Source organism: Phocoena sinus, chromosome 2, assembly GCF_008692025.1.
Source record: "Phocoena sinus isolate mPhoSin1 chromosome 2, mPhoSin1.pri, whole genome shotgun sequence".
Classification (NCBI taxonomy): domain Eukaryota; kingdom Metazoa; phylum Chordata; class Mammalia; order Artiodactyla; family Phocoenidae; genus Phocoena; species Phocoena sinus.
Window position 1 is genome coordinate 58321036 of NC_045764.1, and position 24035 is coordinate 58345070.

Genomic DNA, 24035 nt, shown 5'->3' on the forward strand with positions numbered 1-24035 from the left:
TACTGCTTATACTTTCAGGGTTTATTGCCTACATTCATTATTAAAGGAAACATTAAATTCTAGTTAGAGGTTAAAGAAAATAAAGATAGCATTATTTTCTACCAAAAATCACAGATCCTTCAAAAGCCTGTTGCAAAGCAAATCTAGAGAGAATTGCCAATGCAACTGCATGACATTTAAATATCTGTAAGTTGTGATCCTACAGATCAGGAGGGGTGGAAAGAATTTTAGAATAAAATCAAGTGAAAAATCCAAGCTCACTGTGAAATAACTCAGGTGTATAGCCTGCCCTGAAAAGCTCTGCAGAGCACAAGGAGGCCCACCCTGAAGGGCAGCAGCCCTGCAGGGATAGAGCTGTTCCCAGAGAGTGGCTCACTGGCTTTCCAGCCAGTCAGACCCAGAAAGAGGCTGAGATAAGTAGAGTGATACAAGGTCACAGTGTCCGAGGACTTACCCTTGACTCCTCTCCTCTCCACTCTATACCTCTTCCCTTCACTCAGAGTCACAGGTCTGAGCATTTCAGAAGGGAAGGAGCCTTTAGGGTCTACCCCACACCTATCTTCCTCTAGAAAACCCATCATGGAGTCATCCGGCCTCTGGTTGCACACTTCCAAAGACAGGGAGCTCACCACCTCCTTGAGAGGAAGGGCTACTTCTGCTCCAGTTCCAGGAAGCCTTCGTTGACTTCCTAGAAAACACGAGAGTCAGTGGGTGTGGAGTGGGGCGCAGGTGTAGGTCCTGCTTTCTGCTCAGCACAGGCAGAGGGGTAGGCGTCTGCGGGCTGTGTCTGCCCCGTGTGGGTCTCTCAAGGAACTCCACATGGGCTCCCTGCGGTCCTCCTCTGAACCCCATCTGGCAAAGCCTGATGTCAGGACCCCCACCCCACCTTTCTGCGGTTCATCCCAGGCTCCCCACTGGCTCCCACAGCTGACCCCAACTCTCCCCCTTGCTGTTCTCCCTTCTCCTGTGCGTTCTGTAGGCTGCAGCTCGTCACATGGTGCCCTCTCCGCCTATGGCCACTCCCCTCACTCCACCCCCAAAGACTCTGCCACTCTAGGATCAACTTGCACCTCCTTCTGTCTTCCTTGCTCCCACCAACAGTCTCCCAGGCCCTTCTTGTTTTCAGGTTGGGCAAATAGGGATTAAACAACTTGGGCTCTAGGGTCGGAATGCCTGGGTTCAATCTTGTCTGCTCCACTCTGCAGCTCTGGGTAAATTATGTAACCTCACTGGGCTTCATTCCTTTATCTCTAAATTGGGGATAATCATGGTACCTTCCTTTTAGGTTGATAATGATGATTAAAAGAGTTAACATATGTAAAGTGCTTAGAACAGTGCCTGGCACATAGTAAACACTCAATAAATGTCCGCTATTATTACTCTTACAATTATTTTCTGGAAAGTCATAAACACACAGTTCACCTTCAGGAAGGCCCTGAAAGTCCCAAGGTCTCCTTCCTTCACTGGTTCCCTGGACAGCTAAGGGCATTTGCATCTCTGAAGCTAATAGCCAGGGCAACCCCTAGACATCACCCAGAAATGATCTACTCTCTGCATTTCCTCACAAGGAAACTTCTAGAAAGCTATGGGAACCTTTCTTCCTCTAAAACAGTGTCCTCACATACCCACCATTTAAAAACTTTTACCATGCACCCCCCCATATGTGTATATTATTTATAAATGATGTGTATGTACTACTCTGCTAATACATTTGCATATCTTATGGACCAAATACAAAAATAGAATTTTAAAAAGATGAAAAAATATATAGTCAGAAGGTCTAATATTTTCTTCCCATATCCCAGTAGATGGTCTTGCCCACTATCTGGGGTACACAAATCCCACTTTGGAGATCCTAACATCTCCAAATTTTTGTTTTGGTTTCAAACATTTGGAGAGCTGCACTGGTGAATGTATGGATGGAGCCACGCACTGAGAAACACAGCTGCACAGAATACTTGTGATCATGCTGCATAGGGATTATACAGAGAAGGAAACTGACCCTAAGAAAGGTAAAGTGACTTCTCCAGGGTCACTCAGCTGGCAAATTGCAGAGTAAGGTTGAAACTCAGGTCGAATTGGGAGATGGTTATTTCTTTTTTTATTCCCAATTCCACAGTTTTAGGAGAGGGAAAGGTGGGGCACAGGAGGTCACAAGAAGGACAGGGGTGGCTGAGAGGGTGGGGACAGAGTTCTTATCTGGCCAGAGGCAGGAGTCTCGGTTCATATCCAAACCCATAGGGAACTCATTGCTCCTTCTCCAGGTGGTCTGGGGAGGCTGAGCCAGGGAACCTACTGGAACTGGCTTCCTACTCTGCAACCAGGGTCCCTGGGTAGGCCCCACCCAGTCTGCTGGGCACAGTCCAAAGCTAAAGGCCTCCAGCTCGGGGCATTACTGACGTTGGCCACAGGGAGGCAGTCACTGCCTGCCCATGGTAACGTGACCGGTTCTGCGGACAGGGATGGAGCAGCTGATAACTGCTCTCTTGGGCTCCTCCAGACCCCAGAGGCAGAAACTGCCTACTGTTCGGTCACTATGGGACCCCAAGCAAAGGGGCCTCTTAGGCCTCAAATTCCTTACCTACATAATGGAAGTCATAATACCATGGCCTAAACTGCTAGTGGTTTTCAAAGTGTGGTTCCCAGACCAGTCGCATCAGCATCACCTGGAAACTCGTTCAAAATGCAAAATTCTCAGGCTCCAGACCAGACCTGGAGCTGGGCCTCGCAATCTGTTTAAAGAAGCCCTCCAAGGCAACTATGATGCAGGCTAACATGTGAGAACCACTGATCTCAACCAAATGAGAAGATGGAAGAGGAAGCTGGGTACCAAGGATTATTGTTAAGCTCCTTGGAATGGCGCAGTGGTTCCCACAAAACCTGGGGTGAGGAGGATGGAAACGCCATATCCTTTGGAGGCCTGGAGACCGAGCTATGGGATTCCCCTTGGTAATCCCTGAAGGTGCTGGCTAGGGAGATCCCCCAAGGGAGTGAGAGCAGATGGTAGAAGCAGGGGAGAGAGAGCCTGGGGAGAGGCAGCTGAGGCCCTCTCACCCTCCACACACACCTGACCTAAGGGCTTCAGCCTGTGGGCACAGCCTGGGAACTGAATGGCCTTGTGCCCAAGCACTGATCAGGGTGGTTCTGTTCTATTTGATTCACCAGCTGCTGGCCAGGGGTTGACTCTCATTTCTTGCCCAGGGCTTCTATACCAGTGTCACCATCTTGGCTTGTATGGGGTCAGGTTGGGAACATACAAAGGCATCAGACTGAGCTCCTGCTGCCAAGGAGCTCCCAGTGATTCTTGCCAGGCCTCTAAACCATCCTCAACAGGGATCAGCCTTCGAATCAGAAAAGCTGTAGCCCGTCAGCTTCTCCCTACACCAGATGTCTAGGAATTACATATCCCCATTTTATAGAATAGAAAAGTTGGCACAGAGATCAAGGTTAATCCAGAGCACCTGAAAAGCTGTGGCAAAATGGGAACTAGAACCCAGGCTCCCTGAGGCCCTGTGCAGGCTGCCTCTCTGACCTTGAGGGCTGGAGCCCCACCTCTAACTGCCTGCAGTGCCCGCACCCCTCAAGAAGGGGCAGAAGCCAGGAGTGGACTCACCCGAGACTGGGAGACTGGGTCACACACCCAGGGGAGTGCAGCTGTGCTGGGGGAGGGGCAGGGGCTGGGCAAGCCCAGCAGGACATAGAATTCTGCCCCCACACCGCGACCTTCCGGGCATTGTTGGCATCTACCGACTGACATAGAAAGCAACAAAGTCAGGCTGTAAAAACAGGCTGCTGAAGAAATGGAGAGTGTTGGAAAGTGAGCCAGGGAGGCCAGAGTGGTGGGCCTGCCAGGAGGAGGCTGTGTGCCCCCAGAGGGTGGTGGGAATTGGGTGGGGAAGCTGTGAGCCACAGCCTGCAGAGAATGAGACGGTACAGGTCGGTAGGTGAGGGTGAGGAGGAAGGTGGAGAGGGGTCTACCTAGATGATGAGAGCTTCAGAGCAGCAGAAGGAGGAGGACCAGCAGTGTGCTGGTCTACGTTTAACAACAGGGTCGGGCTTCCCTGGTGGCGCAGTGGTTGAGAGCCTGCCTGCTAATGCAGGGACACGGGTTTGAGCCCTGGTCTGGGAAGATCCCACATGCCGTGGAGCAACTAGGCCCGTGAGCCACAACTACTGAGCCTGTGCGTCTGGAGCCTGTGCCCCGCAAAAAGAGAGGCCGCGATAGTGAGAGGCCCGCGCAATGCGATGAAGAGTAGCCCCCACTTGCCACAACTAGAGAAAGCCCTCGCACAGAAACGAAGACCCAATACAGCAAAATAAATAAATTAATTAATTAATAAACTCCTACCCCCAACATGTTTTTTTAAAAAACAACAACAACAACAACAGGGTCTTCAGGGAAGGAATCTAAACCTGGTTCATAGCATAGGCCAATTGCTGCGGACGTTTTCAGTTACAGACATGATGTCACTGACCAACGCACAGAATCTGCTGCAGTGAGCTGGTGTGAGTGGCTCCAGCACACCCCTAGCGATTCGTGACCCAGGGTGTGCAAGGGGTGCGAATACCTTACGGTGTCCGCTTCAGAGGCTGCTGGGAAGGAGTATCCTCTGGGAAAAGCAGGGTTGGAGTAAGGGACTGTGAAAGAGTTGAAAATATGGAGACTTCTATTTGCAAATTTAAGGGGAATAAGGATTGAGAGCAGGGTGGGAAAGGCAGGATTGCAAGGCAATGCTGAGCAGAGGGGCCTGGACTTGGGAGCCAAGGGGGCAAACCAAGCCCTGGGAAGAGAGCTCACTGCCAGTAGAACTTGAGAATCCCTTCCCCTCCACAGCTTAAGCCCAAAGTCTCTTGCCAGGACAGAAAGGTGCTAGCGCTAAGTCGGAAAGCTTGGGAAAGCACCAGGTATCCTGTATTGAATGCACTTCTGAAGGACAAAGAGAATTGAAAAACAAAGGGAACTTTAGAACAGCCTCACCACAAAGCTCCTCCCTCCTAGAGCCCTAACTCAGAGAGGCAGCTAATGTCCAAGCCGCACACCCGAAAAGAGTTTCAAGTGCATTCCTGTGATGCTGCGTTTCCAACTGAAAGCACCAACTTTTTCCCTTGTCTGCCACTGAACCAAAATTAAGAGCAGAAGCCTTAAAGCATGTGGAGAACTTGCTGTGCGGTTATGTCAAAGGTGCCCCAAGAGGCTGTGTGGCGTGGCAGCCAGAACACGGAACCTCATATTAGGAGCTGTTATTATTATTGCCCTTGTTATTGTTATAATTCCTATTTCTGAGCACTTACTGCGTGACAGGCTTGAAGCTGGCATTTCACCCAAATTGTCTCCTTAACCACTGGAGGTTCTGGAAGGGAAAGTTTCTGGCTGGCCTCTGCCAGAGCCCTCTCTGGGCCTTAGTTTCCTCATCTGTCTGTCCAGGGAGACCATAGGCTCTGGGGCACCTTCCAGTCTTAACGTTTGGTTCCACCTCAGCTGTCCTAATTGAGGTGTTCTGCCCGTTGGTTTGCCATGCTGGCTGTGAGCTGCCTGTGTTGCACACAATTAAACTGTATTCTTTACTGTGCTGGATGCTTTCTGCACAGCCCACCCAGGTCCTATTAACCCCAGGTTTCAACCAGCTTGGCCTCTGTGTAAGCTGATGGCACCTCCCCTCCCCCTGACTCTCCACCTCTACCCTCCTGCCTGGGGGGGCTGCTCCACATTCACCAGGAAAGGTGGGGGAATTATGGTTGGTGGGGCAGCCCTGACCAATGTGGGGTGGAAGCTGAGGGGTAAATGTTCTCCCATTTTCCCCAGAGGGAAAGTTCTGAGACACCTGTCACATGGTTCTTCAGAAGGCCCCAGGGGTCAAACGCCAGCCGCACTGGGGGCCGACTCAGTAATGCATCCTCGATTTGGCTTTTTCTTCTTCCCCATTTCACCTGTCTCTCCCTCCTGCTCCCAGGGATCACGTTCCTAAATCAGCTCCCCAGTTGGGAGTCTGCCTCAGGCTCTGCTCTGGGGGGAATCCAGGCTGGGTTTCCAAAGGCCCATAGCTGAGAATAATCTACTGTTTTGATAAAGTGGAGTAACTCCTGTGTGAAGTTCTCACTCCCCTGCATTTAGAGATGCTTTCTGGAGGGGTAAGAAGGCCTGTGGAGGGACTTCCCTGGTGGCGCAATGGATAAGGCTCTGCACTCCCAATGCAGGGGCCCAGGTTTGATCCCTGGTCAGGGAACTAGATCCTACATACATGCCGCCACTAAGGAGCCCACGTGCTGCAACTAAGGAGCCGGCAAGCCGCAACTAAGACCTGACACAACAAAATAAATATTTTTTTGAAAAGAAGAAGAAGACCTGTGGAATGGGGGAAGCTCTGAGGAGCCTTGCTCGGCCCCAGGGAGGGGGTGTTAGAAGAAGGTCTGTAGCTGGGGGAGATAAGTGAGAAGCCTGTGCTGGTAGGTGGGGGTGTCGACCAAAACCCATCACACTGGCGCGGGGGTGTGGGTAGTTGCTCCTGGGGGTGTCCTGTGCCTGCAGAGCTGAGTTCTTCTCTGCACAAAGGCCTAGATGGAGAGGAATTGACCCAGGTCCTCCATGGACCTCAATTCCAGAATCAGGGAGACCAAGGCTGGGGAAGGGGCTCAGGTAAACGAGGCCCCCAGCCAGTAGATATCAGCTGTGAGCCCTCAGTCACGAGAGCACAGGTCCTGCCCAGCTGAGGTTTCCAGGGGAGAGGCAGTGTTCAGGTGGAGTGAGGAGGCTGTACTCCCTGGAATAGCTCAAAGATAATAGCATCTTTGACCTGCGGAGAGCCGGGATGGGGGTGGCAGGGGTGGGTGCCCGAGCCTTCTCCGCAGACTTCTGCAGGGCAGTGCTGGTCAGAGAAGTGAATGCGGGCTCTGACCTCGAGGTGGGGCCCCGAAGACATGTCTGGACCCACAGCCATAAGGCTCTTTGTCACAAGCACAACGATTCCGCAGGACAGGTACTGCCTAGGAGGGGTGAGCCTCCTGTTCCAGGGGATGTATAAGCTGTAGTAGCGAACTGCCAGATGCAGGGCTGGCAGAGCAGACCCCAGGATCACAGCGTAGCCTCCAGGCTCTCCCTGTTCTGTATGTACTGCCCCCTCCTGCCCAGTCACTCTGGAATTGCTCCCGTTTCTGAGCTGCTGACAGCAGCACCGCAGAAGGCTGAAAGAACGTTAGAACCAGGACAGGCTCTAAGCCTGGCACTCCTCCATCCTCCGTAGATCATCAAATCCACACCAGGATCTCCCCGGGCACCCCAGCCAAGTCGGCACCCAGATCTTGGGGCCTTTTGCTGTGCAGACCTGCAAGGTCCAGGCAAAGACCCCACCCACTGCGTTTGGGGACCTCAGTCTGGGCCGTGGCCTACCCCTCTGGCCTCAGTGCTGGCTCCCCTTACAATCAGACCCCTCTGTCTTCGCTCACTGGCTCCTCCTGTCCCAGTCTCCAAATCCAGAGGGCCACTCAATGCCCTGCCCGGCCCATGCTGGAATCCTTCTCTGAGGCCCCTGCAGGGGCTCTTCTTGTGTCTTTTCCTGCAGGCCAAGGGGTGAAGAGAAACAAAGCCACTCTGAGGGGAAGGTGAAGGGAGGGCAGTAAGAGGATTAGATGTGCTCAGGTGATGGACCAGTGGGGTTTCTGGGTGCTGGGGGAGCTCTGCCCCACGAGGTGACCTCGCTCCATGACCTAGCCTCAGGACAGGGAACCAGAAAGGTAGAGTGGGGAGCAGGGCTCAGGCCTGGGGCTGTTGAAGTCTCCGTGACCACCAGGCTGAGACTACCAGGGTGTGGCGAACCCTGTGGAGGGGGATGGGTAAGGGATCCCTGCGGTGGAAAAGGGGGCTGGAGGCAGAGGTTCAGCAGGGGAACGGAGGGGTTTCAGCAAGTCCTGCTGGGAGGTGGGCCGGGCAGCTCAGAACGGTGAAGCCACACTGTTCCCCTCCGCTCTGTGCCTCTCTCCGGGGCCCAGGGCCTCCCCACTCTGGAACCCACGCTGGCCTGCCCTGCTGGCTGGAGCTGGGCCTCTAGAAATCCATCCCTCCCTGTTTCCTGGCCCCTCTCTGTCCCTAAGCCAGAAGAGTGTCCCCAGGCAGCCCGATGTCATGACACGCACTTTGGTGTCAGGCTGGGTTCTAACCTGGGCTTGGCCACTACTGGGAGAAGTGCCTTCAGCTATTTATGTCTCAGTTTTCTCATCTGTAAAAGAGATGAGAACTTCTTGGCGTTGTTACGAAGATTCAGTTAATGAGATAACCGTGCCACACTTAGCACAGTGCTTGATTCCCAGAAAGTGCTCCATACGTAGGAGCTATTAGTGGTTGAGTCATTAGTTTTTGTTATAATCTTTCATTTTGCTGAAAGGCAAACTGAGGTCTAAAGAGAGGGCAGGGCTGGCTGAGACGAGCGGGATGAGAGCTGAGCCCCTGATGACTACCCCGTTTGCAGACCTCTGTCCCTCTAGGGCAGGTCCTTTGGCTTTCAGTGAGGGGCCAGCTATGACTTCAAGGTTGCTGGCACTCCCCCCATCTCGTCTCCCATCCTCCCCATCTGCTCTGTATCTGCTTTTAAGAAGGACCTGGCCTTCGGGGGCTTCACCAAGGAGGGAGGCCAGACCCTGGGCTTTAGGGAAGGTCCAGGTCCTTTGCTGGCTCTGTGGGAGGGTGATGCTGGCCTTGCCCTTCAGAGGATGAGGAAGACCAACTGTGCCCCAGAACCCTACACAGCCTCCTCTGGGACTTGTCCAAGGAGTGAGGGGAAGGGTTTGGGAGGGTGGTCAGGAGATCTGGGTTCTGACCTCAGCTCCGCCACCAACCTGCTGTGTGCTTGGAGCACATCACAGCTCTCCCTGAGATCCAGTTTTCTTAGTCACACAAACATGGGCCCTCTGCAGTGGCCAAGGTTTGAGTCAGCCCAGAAGGGTACTGAGCTCTGGACTGGCAGGGGATAATTCTGTCCTCACAGAAAGTGATGGCTCCTTGTGCGCCAGGCCTTTGGGGATGGGGTTCCTGCTCTGTAGTGGCTGCCTCCGCAGACCCCTTGTCGATTAATCTGGCAGCTCACTGTCCTGGAGCAAGTGGTCTTTGAGAGGCATAACGTATCCGTGTCAGAATGAGCTATGGGATTTACCATGGGGCCACGATCACTCCTCCCCGCTCCATTCCCTCCCCCGACAGGCTGGCTTTGTCATCCAGTCCCTGGATTTGCATGCATCATTGCCCAGCCACACTTTGGTCAGCTGGTGGCCACAGGGGCCTCGTTGGAGGCCCATTATCGGCAGTTGGTTGTGAGGGATGATGGAGGGCAGGCCCATCTGCACACACATTCGGCCCTTTGTCTCTGGATGTGGTGGGGAAGATGAATGAGGCCTGTCGCTAAGCGTCTGCTGCCTGGGGGACGTCGGGGACCTGGGACAGACCTTGGGCTGGGTACTAAGGGGAAAGTGGCCTGTGCTCACCTCCGCGGACAGAACCAGATCGATCAGGCTTGAACAGAGACAGCTGGAAGGAGGCAATAGTGAAGAGGGGCCCCAGAAAAGCCATCCGAGTCAGGTGGGGTTTCTGCTTGACCTATGTCAGTGCTTCCTCCATTACAGCTGATGCTCGATCTGATGGAGCTGGGGTTCCATTTGCATCATTTAAGTCCAGGCTGACAAAGTTCTCAGACCAGTTGATTCGAACTCCCCACGCTATGGTGGGGGAACTGAGGCCTGAGAAAGCCAGGGACTTGCCCAGGGTCACTTCAGGAATCAGCAGCAGGACCAAGACAAGAACCACTGTGATGAACTTCCGTAGATACCCCCACCCCATTCGGCACTGATCCAGCTCAACACACCCTTGATGACCCTGAGACAAGTTCATGTCCCCAAGGGCAACAGAGGGCAGAATGGAGCTTTTGTGCATTTTGGGGCTTTTAGGGGTTGAGCCTGAGGCTGGGCTGGCCTCTGGATGTAGGAGGCTGTCTTGTTTCAGAGGTTTAGGCAGGGCCAGCAGACCAGCAGAGATGGGAATGGAGGACCTGAAGCCGGGGGAGCTGCTTCTAGGCTGCCTCCGTCAGCATGCTCCAACTTATCCATCTCCCATGGCTCCCCATGGACCCAGGGCACAGTCTTAACTCCTTGGCCTGGCACCGAAGGCCCTCTGTGATCTATCTCTGCCCACCTCCTGTGCCCATCTCAGGAAGGCATCCAGCCTCAATGCCACTGGCCCTGAAGAACCTTCCTCTAGTTTCACAGTGCACTGCTCCAAGCGCTGACATACTGACTGGTTTTGAAGATCGTTTCCATGCCTCTCCTTCAGCTGAATTGTATATGTTCTGTGCCTGGCCTGGGTTCCCAGTTCCCAAAATCAGCATAAGAGCTCAATGAATGAGGAAGGAATGAAGCAACAAAAGGCCCAAGCCTTCGGGAAAGCATTTCAGGGATACTTGCCAAGAGCCTTCGCATGGTCCTACCTCTGCCTCAGCAATCCCACTCCTGGAACAGTTTCTTAAGGAAATAATCCGAAAACAGAAGGGAAAAAACCCTTCAGGGACACAGATGTTCATTGCAGTGCTCCTCATGGTGTTAAAAAATGGGCAAGTCCTAATTGTCCAATAGAAGGGGATTTATTTGTTAAGTAAATTAATGTAAGTCCATATGATGGAATTATCCACACTGGAGATTCTGAAGCTGGGAGGAAAAGGGAGGAGGAGACAGGTATTTAATTCTGGAACGTTTGAATATTGTATAAGTGCATTATGTTTGAAGTGCCACCTTTTAATCTACTGCTTTTCTACATATGCATGGATGATACTTTTCTGGATTATCAATTCTGTTCTACTGATCTGTTTGTTTACTCCCATGCCAATTCCTAGGGTTTTAAAATACTAAAGCTTTAAGATAATATTTTATGTCTGGTTGAGATAAGTTCCTCCTCCTTTGCTCTTCCTTTTCAAAGCTATTTTGGTGATCCTCATATATTTATTCTTTCACAGAAATTTTAGAGCCAGCCTGCCAAATATAAAAAATCCTATTAGTATCTTGTTTAGACTTGAATTTATAGAATATCTTGGGTTAGAAAGCTTTATAATATTGAGTCATCCCATTGTATTATTTTTGAAAATTTAAAAAAAAGCGAACACCATACTGCAACATGGAAACTGTTTATGCTATACAAGTAAGAAAACAAATATGGTTCATAATTGTATGTACTATGTGATCACACCGTAACAGATGTGAGGGGGAAACTGGAAGGAAATACAAAAATGCAAACAGCAGGTTATTTTTTTCTTTTCTCCATTTTCTAATTTTTCTATAAAATATTTTAATTTTTAAAATATGTGCACATATCTTTTTAAAAAAGGACGTTGACAAAGTAAAACATATCCCCGAAAGGAAGACCAGGGTGAGGAAGAAACTCAAATGCATGCCATCAGAAGATGTTGCAGGTGCTGGGGACAGAAATCTTGGGGAGGAGATGGCATGGTCCGGTCACAGCCTCTGGCTGAAATTTCTGCATTGCTGCCATGGGCTGAGGCCCAAGGCCACCAAAGGCAGAGCCAGCTGAACAGGGAAAGGTGGATGAGCAGGGCCATCTCAAAGGCTGTGCCATTGACCCTTAGTGGCTTGGGCTGCCTTGCGGGGACACCCCTAGATGCAGGCAAAATGCACATGTAATGGGGAGGATCTACCTTAGGTGCCTGAGGCCTAGTCCAGCCTGGGGATCTGTGAGGCTCCAGACATGGAGCTGGGAAGCCCCTCTGTGCCCACGCCACTTAATACCTGGGAGTGGACTTGCCCATTGGAGGGTCTCTGGTGAGCAGTGCTAAGGGCTGCTGTGGGTTGGGGTGAAGAGGTCCAGGGCAAGTAAACTCAGGAAACAGCTCGACAAACCAAAGCCACATCTACACAAGGGCCAGCAGAATCCCATCCCAGTGACTGAGCCACAATACAACTGGGCAACATGAAACAGCCCATCAGTCTCATCTGTTACCCTCCAAAAAGTTGGCAATGCCTAGACGTGGTTTCCAAAGGCTCTTCATAAGTTATGCACAAGGACTTGCTTCCCAGGACGTGAACCTGTCAGGGCAGGTTCACATGTGAACAGGGCATCACAGGGCATGTGAACAGCAGGGCGGTGTTGTCATTTTCACGTTAACAATCCAGGTGTCTAAAAAGTGGGCGGTGCCCGTGTTCCCATCCATTGTCTTACCTAACTTTACAAACAACCCATCGAGGGACGGGTTGGTCACCAAATTGTATAGAGGAGGATGCTGAGGTTCCTTGAGAGGGGAAGTGACTTGCCCCAAGCCCCATGGCAAGAGAGGGATACAGCCTACATCAAACCCGAGTCTGCCGCACAAGTCCACCCACAGGCTTCCCGCTGACCCCACAGCATTCTATGGTTTTGAAGTGGTTGAAACAATAAACTTCCCAAGCAGACTTTTTATTCTCCCACTCAACAACCCAGTCCCCCATCCCCACACAGAGGGTGATGCCTCCAGGGCAGTCGTGTCAGCTGTCAGGGGCAATGGATGTGTCAGGGCAGAGAAAGAAGATGTATGGGCCATTGTTAATGAGTTAGTGAGTCTGATACTCCCTTCATGGGCTGGGCGGATGGCTCTAATGAGTGCTGGCCCTGGCCTCTCTGAAGACCAGTAGCCCAATCACTGCTATCCTTCATCTGTGCCCCCCAAAATGCCTGTGGCAGGGAGCCCCCACCTCTTGTAAGATCCACTCTCCCCCTCTCTGAGGCATCCATGCCAAATAGGAACAGAGGCATCTGAGCTCTGTCAGGAACAAGGCAAAAGCAGAATCAACAATGGCAGCATTTCAAGGAGGGGGAAGGGCAGGAGGCAGGTAAAGACCTCCCCAGCCTAGGTACCAGGTCACCTGGGCCCAGAAGAGCCTCCAGTTTGGGTGGAGGCAGGAGCTCCATCCCAAGGGTCTCACTCACCTCGTAAAGCCAGGTGCTGCCCTGCTTCCTGGGATCGTATCAATATTTTTGCTTCTCTCTACCATGGGGAAAGTAGGACACAGAGACTGATCAAAAGCCTCAGACAAAAGCCCCTGACCACCACTACCACCTGCCCCACCTCCCAGGGGAGGGACATAGATTAGGAGCCTGATAAGCTCTTCAGCTCTCCGGGCCTCCCACCGGATGCCCAAGAAGTGGCATTGATTGGAACTGGGCCCCGGACGCATGGGGCTCCAGCCTCCCCCTCTCTCTTCTCCTCCTGTCCTATCCAATCCCTTCTCCAGGGCCTCTTGGCTCCTGGCCCTGAGGAGCAGGGCAGACAAAGGCCTGGGAAGGGAGGGAAGTATGCAGCACCGCCCCCCCACACCCCGAACAGCTGCTATATGTGCATGACGTGTATACTTGTGGAGTCAGCTGAGAACCAAGCTAGAAAAATCCTCTCATTCAAACACCATGTTATCTACTCATTGGGCATCACCAAAGTCCACCCTGTACCGTGCCCTGGGCTGGGCACTGGACCGGAGCTGCTCTCAGACTGGGGGAGAAGACAGGTGTATAAATATATAGGACAACGCTCTGAGAGTGGTATGATGGGGGCTGCCGGTTCCAGAGGCAAGGGTCTGGGAAGCTTCCAGAGTTGGGGAGATGTGAGCTGTGTTTTGAATTGTGAGAAGGGAGTCTTGCCAGGCAGATAGAAGGGAGAGCAGTGCAAAGCAAAAGAAGTGAAAAGGGGGAGGCCACGGGGGAAATGAGGCAAAGTGGGATGGAGGGACCCAGATCACAAAGGCCATTGAGGCCAGGCCGAGGACTCGATTTGGAAGCTGGGGACTACTGCAGAAGGGTTTCAGGCAGGGGAGGCCACAGTCAAATCTGTGAGCTGCTGAGTGAAGACTGACTTGAAGACTGGGAGATGCTGGAGACTGCTCCTAGAGAACGGGGACAAGGCCTGGCAGGGGCAGCGGCTGAGGTCACACAGGGAGGTGTGAGGACAGGAAAGGCCCGTCCACAGCAGTGTCCCCAGGGCATGTTCCCATGTGTTGGATGGATACCCCACAAGGTCAGCTCTGTCTGGGTTCTAAGGGAGGTGCAAGGGCAGCTTGAGACAGTCCACGATAGACCCCAAAACTGAGGATGTGCCCAGACAGCCAGCTGCCTTTGGTCCCCACCATGTGACCACCAACCCCCAGGCTGCAATGCCCCACCCCCACCCCGGGCAAACCCACTGACGTTTCCCAGCCTGCACTGTGTCTTAAGAGAAGTGCCCTTCCTTGGTCCCCTAGGGTGATAACTACTGAGCAAATCTGGGAACTGAGGTGAAAGAATGAAATTGTTCATTTCTAAACTCTGTTCCAAAAAAACCCTCTAGCTGAGAGTCAGCAGATCCACAGTTAGTCCCAGCTTTGACCGTGTTCTAGACAAGTCCCTTTCCCTCTCGGGGCCTCAGTTTCCTTATCTGTATGGTGAGAAGGTGAGCTCTCCCAGCCCTGACTGTGTTGCATTCCTCAAATGCACACAGAACTTTATGGTTTCCCCAGCATCCCATTATCCGGTGAGTTTAATAGAATAGGTATTAATGAATGCACAATGTATATGTTTAGACTGAGGCCTGATGACCTACCGAAAGTCAGGAAGCGCATGGCGGCAGAGCCCACAAAAGAACCCTGGTCTGCTGCTCTCGCATCTGACGCCTTCCCCTCAAAGCAATGCCATCTGCCTCGTTCACACTGGTGGGAAGATGCCCGGTAACTGTCGTCCAGTTTTCTTGTGTGTGTTTGCTTCTGAGTGGGGCTGGGGAGGAGGCGTGCCTCCCCTTGGGGTCATCCCCGGCTCCCTAGAATAACTGGCCTGAGTCAGGCCTCTGCTCCCTGGGGGGCCCTCCTCAAAAACCCATTAACTAACTGCGGTCCAGACGCCATGTGAATCGTGGCCTCTGATTTCCACCCTGGGTTTTGTGGAAGGGAAGGCTGGCTGCATGCAGCCCTGGGGCCCCCAGATGCTGCTGAATCCTGCAGGGGCACAGGGCGTGGACAGCCCCGGGGGGACATGGGAAGAGTTAAGCTGCCAGGCGCCTGGCTTTGCCCGAGAAATGCTGCAGGCGGAGGGGCGATTCAGCTGAGGTAACAATAAGGCCATGAATCATATTTACAAACGCTCCAGTGAGCGGGGGGAGGGACATTAATTAAATATTCGCATCCTGCAGGGCCCCGGGGAGCCCTGAGGATGAGGACAGGAAGTGCGGTGCTGCCGGAATGCGGGCGGCCATCAGTCTCCTTCAGCAGCCCAGCAGGTCTTATTATAATGATTAATTTTCAAGTTATCAGCAGTAATGCAATCACCCTCATACGCCAGGAAAACCCTCTTCATCACTCAAAGCCCAGGCCGGGGCAGACTCGGGCGGCAGACGGGGGGCACTGAGCTTGTCACCCGGGTGAAGAGAAAGAAGCAAGACAGTGCCCCAGCTCTCAGGCTCGAAGGCCTGATCCCTCGGTCCAGTGGAGGCCTGAGGTCCAGGGCCCCTCAGATGGGGCTCCCAGGGCTCACCCAGCTGCCTCACTGTTGGGGAGAAGAGAATGGATTCTCCTGGACATCTGGGAAGGCTGAGGCAGCTGTCCTGCCCGCCCGCCCCCAGGAGGAGCTGACTAAGGCTCCTGCAGGAGCCTAGGGGCCTCTATAGACCCCCACACCCCACATCCGTCAATCTCAATCAAGGAGGGCCGCAGGGAGCTGGGAGCTGCTCCGGCCACTGCAGCATTGTCCTGGAGACGCCTGGCTGGGGGATGAGGGAGAAGGAGGTGGGTGTTGCTCTCATCTGAAAAACCATTAATCCCGCCATGGTGATTGAGCACCCGTGACGAGCAGGCTTTGTGCTGTGCCCGCACGTGCCGAGCAAGGGGCGGCAAGAAGTGATTGATCAGGGATGAACGGGTGTCTCTCCCTTTATGGACTTTCAAAGGCACCATTTGGCATCCTGAGCAGGGTGATCGATGAGAGGCAGCTGACCCCCCTGTGGCTACCTCCAGGCAGCAGGTGGATGGGCCCACATGGGGGATGGCTGGGGACCAGTTCTATCACCTGCTGCGCACACCGTTAGCCAGGAAGGGGGCCCTTCCCGGTGCAGGGCTGTTAGCCATCAATTTACCTTCTCTTTGCACTGAAAGGGAAGCTGGGATAGTTGCTGTGTTTCCTGATAAATTATAGCCAACTTTTCCCGAGCCTTGCAGCCCAGAGGATCCCAGCATTTGTATAAATCAGACTAATGAAAGCTGAGGTTGTCATCTTCGAGAGCAGGCATTCATTCAGTAAACGTTTATGAAGTGCCTGCTGAGTGCCCGCGCCTGCACTGAACGCTGGGGCCATGGAGACAAATTGGACTTGGTCTCAGCCTACAAAAGGCCCACGGGCCAATGGGGCAGGCAGATGTACACCTGCATTTACAAATGTCATCGACAAGGTGGCCTGGTGGAAGGAGTCTGGACTTTGGGACCAGCTCCACCACCTCCTAGCTGTGTGGCTTTGAGCCAGTACCTCAGCCTCTCTGAGCTTTGGTTGCTTGACATGAAAAGCAGCCATGAGGACAGCTACCTCACAGGATGGTTGTAAGAATGAAATGAAAATGTGGCAGGGGCCTAGCCTGGTCCCTGGCGCCTGGAGGTGCTCAATAAATGGTGAGTTCCCTTCCTTTCTCCTCTGCTCCCTCCACTTGAGGGAAACTGACCCAGCTTCCTTCCTCTGCCTGTAGGAGGGCAGAGGAAGGAATGCTTGACTCTGCCTGGTATGGACAGGGAAGTATTCACAGAGCAGGAGGACATTGAGGTAAGACTTCAAGAAGAGGCATTAGGGGAAAGTGGAGGGTGTAGGGACATGGGGTATGGAGGAGAGACAGGGATACCAGGAAAGATCTCATGCAGGACGGAGGGTGCTGGGAAGTGGAATGCGAGAGTGAGTCATCTGTTGTGATGGTTCTGGGCTGGGCCCAGGCCTGAGGATGGAGAGGGGATGGACTGAAAGAGAGCATCATTGGGAAGTGGGGATGAGAAGACAGGGCAGCTGAGCCACAGGAGGGGACATCTTGGCAACAATCCCGCAGCAGGGACACACATGACTGGACGGGGCCCCCCAGAGAGGGCCCAGCCTCACATGCCCCTCAGACACAGGCTCCCAGGCAGGGAGATTCACAGACATATACAGAGACAACCCACACAGAGAAAACCCCCCAGAGCATGCAGATACAAACTCGTAGAGACTGAGCACACAGAGATGGACACACAGAGATGTATCTGTTTGCAGACACACAGTTTGCAGACTCGCAGAGGAAGCGTACACATTAGCACAATCACGGATCATGAATATCCAGATAGAACTCCACTGGAAATAGGGTGTCCAACTCATCCCAGCTTGTGCAAGACTTTCCCATTTTACCACTCAAAGTACTATGTCCGAGCTTCCCTGGTGGCGCAGTGGTTGAGAGTCCGCCTGCCGATGCAGGGGACACGGGTTTGTACCCCGGTCCGGGAGGATCCCACGTGCCATGGAGTGGCTGGGCCCGTGAGCCATGGCCGCTGAGCCTGCGCATCCGGAGCCTGTGCTCTGCAACGGGAGAGGCCACAACAGTGAAGGGCCTGCATACTGCAAAAAAAAAAAAAAAAAAAAAAAGTCCTATGTCATGGAAACCCTCTCAGCCCCAGGCAAATTGGGACAGTTTGTCACCCTAACACGGAGACACGCAAGACACACAGGTGTCTGAGCACACGGAGACATAGACACACCTGGGCAGGCACACCAAGTCACACACAGAGCAGAGAGACACAAGGCAGGCAGACACGCCCCAGCCCACCCCAGAGACCAAGTGCACACAAACACACACCCAGATACAGACACACGAGGGCTGGTGCATGTGTGCACGCACGCACACACACACACACACACACACACACACACCTACAGAACAAAAGAAATGCCAAAACTTAAACCACTGAAGCAAAGGCCAAGCGAATTTAAGAAAGAACAAAAGCAACAATTGAATCAGTGGGCTAACGGGACATGGGCCTTGCTTTAGTGTTAAAGGTATACTTTAGGGAACGGAGGAACAGGAGTGAGTGGACCATGGCAGGGCCCCATGCCAGGATGTCTTCCTAGCAAGGCCATCTTCTCCACCCTGACTCAACTGGCCAATGCGGCCATTCACAGCCAAGCCCATGGGGGAGTCCTGCACACAGCTCACCCCATGAAGCTGACAACACCTTCCATCCTCACAGGACATGGGCAGGATTAAGGAGCAAAAGTGTGTGAAGCACCAGGCACAGTGCCAGGCACACAAGACATTATGCACAACACATCACAGCTGTTGTGACACAGGTCTGCGATCCCTTTTTCAAAATTCTGAAACCCCAAACATTCTGAAAACAGAACACTTCTTCCTAACTTATTAGGAGGCATAACCAGATCCATACTGACATGAGGTCGTTTATTCTTTATCCAATTTCGTGTGACTATGCATGTTTCTCTGTGGTAATTTTAAGGTGCTTGATTATGGGGAATCATATTAATTTTTAAAATCTGCATAGTTCAACATCTGAAACCCATCTGGTCCCAAGGGATTCAAATAAGGGATCTTGGACCTGTGCATATACGTACACATTCGGATTCAGATAGATGGTTTGTCATTACATGTGCATGCGTGCACTGCCTAACATAGTCATCACCCTTAACAGTGTACAAAGCACTGGCATCTGTCTAACAGGCATTGCCCTTAACGGTATATGTTCACATACATTATCTCATGTGATCCTCCCAGAACCAGGGGAGGTCTACGAGCATCAGCATTATTATACCTCCAGTTCACAGACACGAACCAACCTCAGAGAGGTTGAGTGACCGGCCCAAGTTCACACAGCTAGTTAAAGAGGCACGGGTCTCAAACCTTGGTCCTCAGGACTCCAGAGCCCATGTTCTTTCCCTTATACTCTCTTACCCCCAACTGTCTCAGCTACTTAGTGAAAAACATTGATGGGCATCAATGGAAGCAAATGAAAAGTAATTTCAACCTCAAGTCCAATATTTGCACCCTGAAAGCCCCAGCTGCCTATCACATTGACTAATGTCCACAGTGCAGGCGGTGGACTGGGACCCCCCGCAAATTTGGGAGCAGGGTCCTGCCTCCACTACCTCTGCTGGTCCCTTGATGGTTTCCAAGAAGAAATGGTTTCCCTTCTACCTTCATTAGAACCATCTGGTCTTCAGAGTCAGCTGCAGCCTGTTTTCCTTTCCTGAAGTTCATCAGAGTTGGACATATCTTGGATTTCACAGCAGGGGCCCAGAGTTGACCCAGTGCTTCAGGCCATGACCCTTTTATGACAGCACACATGACAGCGGTTTCCAGGCCCCAGGGGAGAGACTATGCCACTGACTTTGAGCAACAAAGTTTTCCAACAGGGACTCAGACACCCACCCACAGGTCCCAGCTCTACCAAGAATAGTCATGGGATCTTGGGTAAATCACTTAACATCTTTGGGCTTTAGACAATATTTCCAAGTCCCTCCCAGGACTTAAATGCTACAGTCCAAGGACAAGAGCCTTCTCAACTCACCCAAACGGTGCCCTGAGCAGGCCTTTCACTGGTCAGGGGGCCATCTGCAGGGACCCCTCCCCAGACAGCCAGGGTCATCTTGGGGTTCTCTAGCTGGACCTCCCAGCTCTAGTTTTGTTACTTGCTATAAAAGTTTTTTGATGGGAAGGGGAGTTGGTGTAAATACCTACAATAGGGACTTCCCTGGTGGTCCAGTGGTAAAGAATCCACCATCCAATGCAGGGGACGAGGGTTCGATCCCTGGTTGGGGAACTAAGATCCCACATGCCACAGGAAACTAAGCACGCACGCCACAACTACTGAGCTCGCGTGGCTCAACCAGAGCCTGAGTGCTGCAAACTGCAGAGCCCATGCACCCTGGAGCCCGCGTGCCACAACTAGAGAAAGAAAATCTGCACACCACAGTTAGAGAGAAGCCAGTGCATCACAACGAAGAGCCTGTGCCGCAATGAAAGATCCCAAATGCCTCCACGAAGATCCCGCGTGCCACAACTAAGATCCGATACAGCCAAAAAAATAAAGAAAATAAATACCTAATGAAACTTCAAAGCTTTTGCACAGCAAAGGAAACCATAAACAAGACCAAAAGACAACCCTCAGAATGGGAGAAAATATTTGCAAATGAAGCAACTGACAAAGGATTAATCTCCAAAATATACAAGCAGCTCATGCAGCTCAATAACAAAAAAACAAACAACCCAATCCAAAAATGGGCAAAGACCTAAATAGACATTTCTCCAAATAAATAAAATAAATATTTTTTAAAATACCTACAATAGACCAGCAGTTCCCTCATCTGGCTGTACATTATAATAACCTGAGAAGCTATTAAAAATCTGATGTCAAGCCACACCCTAGAATGATTGCATCAGAGCCTCTGGGGGAGGCACTCAGGCATTTGTGGTCACTTGGAGACCCCAGTGACTGCAATGTGCAGCCAAGTTTTATTCATTCACTTAATAAATACTCATTTAATTCTTACAAACTGTATGTGGTACAACTGATTCTTTCCCCATTTCTCTTCCATTATAGGTGTAGAAATCATTCTCATATTTACAGGTCCTTTTCAATTTGTTTTGCGTGTGAGAGGCCCTCTGATCAATATGTTTTTCTTTTCTTTTAATTTTCTATTGTTACTTAATCTTTTTTACCCTAGCTGAGCTAGTTTATTTACTGTACTTTAAAAATGGCACTAGACAACCACATGATGAAATACCCCCAGAATATGTCCAGGAGGGCACTAAAGTTAGCACTTAAATAGAATCCCAGGAGAGCTATGACAGGGGAAGGGAAGGCATCCGTATTAGGAAGAGCATCCTCTGGGTGTTGGGCAATAACGAGGATGGAAAAAGTTTATTTGTGATGCCGGTGAGTTTGGTGAATAAAGAGCTAACAGTGAGAACTCGATATTTGTACTCAGTTCTCAGAACTTCTGTTATATGCACTAGTAATATTTGCATGCCTTTACTTGCAGGCAATAAACAAACAAACAAATAAATAAAAATATTAAAATCTGATGTCCAAACCACATCCTAAAACAATTATATCAGCATCTCTTGGGGAGGTACCCAGGCATTAGTGTTCACTTGGAGTTCCCAGTTTCCAATGCACAGCCAAGTTTAAGAACTAGGGCTTGTCAAATTTGAATATGATACCTGGGGATCTTGTTCAAATGCAGGATCTGATTCAGCGGGTTATGCTGGGACCTGGGATTCTGCATTTCCCAAAAGCTCCCAGGTGACTCTGACGCTTGACCACAGAGCCCAGTCAATCAGGAAGTCCCTTGAAGCTCAGATGATCTAAAGAGACTGTTCCCTTCCTTCCAAGTACTGACTGTGGCTCTCCTGAGTTCAAACCTCACAGACAAGATGGGCCGCTAGCCCACCAACCAGGCCCACCAAGTCCTTCCGTCCCTTCTGCTGCTCCTCAGTGAAGCAGGTTATGCTGGGGTGTCCTCAGAGCCCCTGCATCACAGTGGGGCAGAGACATGGGGTGAAATGGCAGAGTCTCCACCTCCACCACTGCAGGGACCAGGCAGGGGTGGGGAATGGGGGCAGGGCCAAGGGGAGGCTCAGCTAGCCTTCACTCTCTGGCTGCTGTAACAATGTACGACAACCGGCGGGCTTCAACAACAGGAATTTGCTGTCCACGGTTCTGCAGGAGTCCAGAATCAGGTGTTGGCAGGGCTGGTTCCTTCTGAGGGCTGTGTGGGAGAATCTGTTCCAGGCCTCTCTCCTTGGCTGGTAGATGGCCATCCTCCCCCAGTGTCTCCTCGCATCATCTTCCCTCTATGTGTGTCTCTGTCCACATTTTCCCCTTTTATAAGAACACCAGTCATATCGGATCAGGGTCCACCCTAATGACCTCATTTTGGACTTCAACATATGATTTTGGGGGGACACAATGTAACCCATAACAGCTTCTTATACAGGAAGTCAGCCCCAAGTTACTCAATCATTTGAGTTTTCAAGAGGAGCCAGAAATCTGGATTTACGTGTGAAATCTTCTGATTTTTAATGTTGGCAATGTCTTCCATTTTAGACTAACACTGTGGAGACCTCATGCTATACATCTGCATGCAACCTCTGTACCTGGGCTGCTCACCTTCCCTGTCACGTAGTAGCAATGCCCCAGGACAGGCTGCAGCATCCTCTGGCAGGTGTGGCAGCCTCCCCCCAGCACCTCCCTGCTCCCCTCACAGTCTGTCTCCCAGCTCTCAGCTCCACCCACTCCCCTGCCGCACCTGAGAGATCCCCTCCTCCGCTTACCTTCCTCTCCCTTCCTTTCCTTCGTTTCCCTGCCTTTCAAGCTACCAGATTTGTGCTCTTGCTGTTCCCTCTGTCTGAAAGGTTCACCTGGCAAATGAAGTTTTAAGCTTCAGCTCAAGGGTCGTCGTTTCTCTGAAGTCTTCTGGGACTGCCCTTGGCACCATCCTTTCTTCCTCCTCCTAAACCTCTTAAAACCCCTTCTGTCACTGTGCCTGCTACAGGGAAGTTATTAGGTTTGCTTTCTGCTCTGTCTTCCCCCTTCCCCGCTATTCTGTGGCACCATGGGAGTTGGGAACCAGCCTCACTCATCAGCTCCTAGGAGGCTCGGACAATCACGATTCAATTCCTGGCTCTGCCTGACTTCTGTGACCTTGAACAAGTCACCCAACCTCTCACCTCAGTTTTTAAATCTATAAAATGGGTATAACAAAAGCCACAGAGTTATTTTGAGAATTTCAGAGCCTGGTACATAATAGGTGCTTAATAAATATTTGATGAAAGAGTGAAACGATCACTTAAAGGAGAAACCAGAGCTCCCAGTTGGGAAGCCAGAGCTCCCAGTAGCCTGTTGGTGAACAGGCTAGGAGTGAGTTGAGTATAGATTCTAATGGCTGACAACGGTTCAATCCTTTGTTTTCACATGTATTAATTCATTTTATGTTTTAGGGCAGGCATGGTTGGTATTCTCATTTTTACTTTACAGAGGAGGAAACACAGGTTCACAGCAGCTGCTGTGTTGCTCCATGTTGTACGGCCACTCAGTGGCAATCCAGGACTGAAGTCCTGGTCCACAGAGACCTGGACCTGCCACACCTCTTTCTCCTGGTTCTGGTTTTAGGCAGAGTTATCCTCATTAGCATTCATGTGATCAGACATCCCAGGCCCCAGAGACCTCCACAAGCCCAAGATCGCTGGGGCCAGCGGGCAAGGATGAGGGCTCCACCCTGCTCCACTGTTTGACCTGGGGCCAGGCACCTGTCTCTGGGCTTCTAGGTCCCCATTTGTACAATAAACCAGTGGAGTGGGGTGGTAAGAGCATGAATCTGGGGCCAGCCCACCTGGGTTCACCTCTCAGATCTGTCTTAGCTAGCTGAGTGACATTGAACTGGTACTTCATCTCCAGTGCTTCAGTTCCCTCATCTATAAATGAGTACCACTCACAGGACAGTGGTAAAAAATGAATGGGGCTTCCGTGGTGGCGCAGTGGCTGAGAGTCCGCCTGCCGATGCAGGGGACACGGGTTCGTGCCCCGGTCCGGGAAGATCCCACATGCCGCGGAGCGGCTGGGCCCGTGAGCCATGGCCGCTGAGCCTGCGCGTCCGGAGCCTGTGATCTGCAACGGGAAAGGCCACAGCAGTGAGAGGCCCGTGTACTGCAAAAAAAAAAAAAGGAATGAATACTCATGAAACACTTACTACAGTGCCTGGCACGTAGTAAAAGCTCAATAAATGTTAGCTACTTGCCTTAATTCTACTGTGGGTCTCCATGATCCCCAAGACCCCTTCAGCCCTGGTGCTGCCTCTGCTCCTTGACTCCCAGTCCAGTGCTCCTTCCACTCCATTAACCTAGAAGAAACCTACCCAGCAGGGCAAGTGCAGCTCCATCCCCAGCCTTGCCCGGGAATCCAGTTCTTCTTTGTCCTTTTCTGCTGACTTCCAGATTGTCCGGCTCAGTGTCCCCAGCCCCCACTACAGAGAACTGTCCTGAAGACCC

General features: G+C 51.7%; 1 long non-coding RNA gene across 1 annotated transcript; it reads right to left on the bottom strand.

Moving 5' to 3' along the window:
- Positions 1–6288: 6288 nt before the first annotated feature.
- On the bottom strand, positions 6289–20030 carry LOC116750022. Its single transcript, XR_004348771.1, has 3 exons — positions 19844–20030; positions 14211–14215; positions 6289–6299 (listed from the first exon to the last, which is right to left on the bottom strand). It is a non-coding gene; the product is annotated as an uncharacterized LOC116750022 (long non-coding RNA).
- Positions 20031–24035: the final 4005 nt, after the last annotated feature.